Raw genomic sequence first — 3,382 nt, 5'->3', positions numbered from 1 at the left:
AAGGAAGGGCCTGCTGTTCATTCGGTTCGAGACAAGAGCGGGCAAGGAATTGGTAAGGATTATGGTTCTTGTTGTTGGTTTCTGGGCACCCACTAATTATTAAATTAAATGTTGACTTAACTCTTGTATCTTGAAGGTCCCAAGTCGTCGTCCATTGGGATTTAAAATCTGTTAAGAGGAGATTTTGGAGTTGAAATCTTGTGATTGTTTGTTGATCAAGTTTCGTTTAGTTAAGTTAATTGCTGATCGTTGGATTAAATTTTGTACGTTTGGGTCTTGGTTCCAAAGATTGAAATTTAGTATTATGTTCTATATTAGGCGAATTAAATTCAAGATTTACTTTGTTGGAGACTATTTGCTTGGATTAATATCCAAATTTAACTTCGAGGTAAGTAATCTTATTACTGGAACTGCCCATGGGCCAAACACTAGATATATGATAGCATAATAGATGAATATCAAAATAGAACGATAACATGATAGATGGATAGTATAGTATGACCGATATATGTTCTTGTATGGATTCTGAAAGATTTATTTGTGCACGTAGATACTTGCATGCTAGTAAAAAGATGATACTTGATTCACTGAGGTTGTATTTGATATGAGGATATTGAGGAGTATATGCATGTTGTATAGCCATGATGTTGAGGTGTATATGTATGTTATAAAACCATATTGTAATAATTGTGATGTTGAGACTGTGATAGTGTCTTTACTAATTAGTTAGATGCCCACTAGGTATTGTGTTTCCTTCAGGATTCATCAGATTGTGTTTCCTTCGGGATTCACCAGATTGTGTTTCCTTTGAGATTCACCAGATATTGTGTTTCCTTCAAGATTCACCAGATTATGTTTCCTTCGGGATTCACCTGATTGTGTTTCCTTCGAGATTCACTAGATATTGTGTTTCCTTCGGGATTCACTAGATATTGTGTTTCCTTTGGGATTCACCAGAGGTAGTGGGCATACTTAACTACAGTAGGATAGAAACCAGCTTTGCATGTATGTATGTGTCCCATGAGGACTAGAGCAATTTTTATGTTCCACCAGAGGTAGGTATCTAGAGGACATAGATGCCTAGCCCGACCCCAGTAGTAGGGTTACTTACTGAGTATTTTATACTCACCCTTTCTCATGTTTATGTTTCAGGTAAGGGCAAGGACGCACTGGCAAATGACAAGAGGAATCCCTGAACGAGTCACTAGGGACCAGTATTATGCTTCCGCTCATGCTATTTAAATTTCTTTCCATGTTTTTCAACTTTTAATTTGATGTTTGAAACTTACTATTAAGATTTGTTTTTAGATCTATTTATTATCATTTATGATTTATGGGTACCCTATCATCTTTTTTTAATATCTAAATTTAATGAAGGTCTTTTGAGTTCAACTTATTTATTTCACTATAAAAAGATGTCGTTTTAAGTTCTATGCCTACATGTGTTTAGTAACGGCCTAACTTGAGTCCTAGGGGGTCGGGTCGTTATAGACCTGAAGTGTTGGCTTCTTCATTAACTCTTGATGAAGGACCAACTTCATCAACAATCCTTGTTGATTCTTTAATGGCTTCACTTAATACTACTTTACTACGTGGTTTATGATTTGTCATGTGATCTTCCTCTGAAAATGTAGCGTTTGTCGATACAAATGTTTTATTTTCTTGAGGGTCATAGAACAGACCATCTCTTGTCTTCTAAGGGTAATAAAAAAATTAACACAATCTTGATCAAGGTTCCAACTTCTTAGGATTTGTCACTAACATATGTGCAGGACAACCCCTGATTCTAAAGTAATGTAAACTCAGCTTGCGTCTCCTCCATAACTCGATAGGTGTTTCAGAAACACTCTTCGAGGGAACATTGTTAAAAATGTGAACTGTAGTTTCTACTGCATACCCCTAAAACGAGTTAGGCAATTGAGCATAGCTCATCATAGAACGAACCATATCTAATAAGGTTCTATTTCCCGTTTCTGATACACCGTTCTGCTGAGGTAAACCAGGTACTGAGAGTTGGGATTGAATTCAATGTTCTATCAAATAGTCATGAAATTTTAATTCCATGTACTCTCCACCCCGATCAGATTGAAATATTTTAATCATTTTACTTAATAGGTTTTCACTTTCAACCTTATACTCTTTGAACTTTTCAAAAGCTTCAGAATTATGTCCCATTAGGTATAAGTAACCATATCTCAAATAATCATCTACAAGAGAGATGAACTATTTGTACCTTTCTTTAGCCTTTACATTCATCAGACCACAAAAATGTGAATGTATGAGCTGTAAGGGCTCTTTGGCTCTATAACTTTTTCCACTAAAAGGTCTTTTAGTCACTTTTTCTTCAAGAAAAGATTCACATGGAGGTAATGGATCATCTTTTAACACGCTTAGAAGTCCATTCTTTACCAATCTTCCAATCATATCGAGGTTTATGTGGCCTAATATCAAATGTCAAAGGTATGTATCATTGCTACTTCGAGAAATTCTTCGTCTTTTCGTTTGAGTATTAACAGTTTTAAACATATCATGATTAAAAGTGCTTTTGATTCAGTTGTTCTTAACACATATAAGTTGTCTTCTTGTTTAGCTGAACAAATAATCACACAATTTTTCATAATGAACGCTTCATTTGAATAAAAAGAAATTGAGTATAATTATTCAATTAAACAAGAAATAGAAACAAGATTCCCCTTCATTTTGGGAACAATGTATAAGTTTTCTAAAAACAAAACACTATTTCTAAAAAATAACATAGCAGTTCCCACTACACGAGCTGAAATGGCATCTCTCGTTCCAACCTTGAACGCTCTTTCACCCTCTTCTAGCTGTTGGAAGGAACTAATTCCCTGTAAAGAAGAATAGATGTGATTAGTGGCTCCTGAATCAAGTGTCCAGGCATCATGGTCATTTTCCACTAAACAAGTTTCCAGGACTAATAAATCATATTTACCTTCCTTTTCTTTCTTCTTCTCAGCAAGGTACTTTGGGCAATTGCATTTCAATAACCATCCACATTACAATGGAAGCAATTTCCCTTGTCAACCCTAGTTATTCCCTTACCTTTGCTAGTAGCTGGAGCCTTCTCATTCCCTCACTTCTTTTTCCTTCCTTCACTTCTTTTTGTAGATCCTTTTAGTACTAGAAGTTTAAGGGACAAACTTAGTTCCAAAGGATGAACCCTTATGGCTTTTTGGAATGGACAACATTTTCCTCTCCTTCTTCTGGTCCCTTACCTTTCATGAGGGACTAAAAAGTCCGTAACTCCTTCATAAGGATAGTCTGATTGTACTGTATTTTGTTCATTATTGCATTGCTGCGAAAATTGAAGAAAACTCTTTGGAAGAGATTCCAAAATAAAGGACACTTGACTCTACTCATC

The sequence above is a fragment of the Benincasa hispida genome, chromosome 5 (assembly GCF_009727055.1).
Source record: "Benincasa hispida cultivar B227 chromosome 5, ASM972705v1, whole genome shotgun sequence".
In the NCBI taxonomy this organism is placed as follows: Eukaryota; Viridiplantae; Streptophyta; class Magnoliopsida; order Cucurbitales; family Cucurbitaceae; genus Benincasa; species Benincasa hispida.
Note: the sequence above shows the minus strand (reverse complement) of the source record.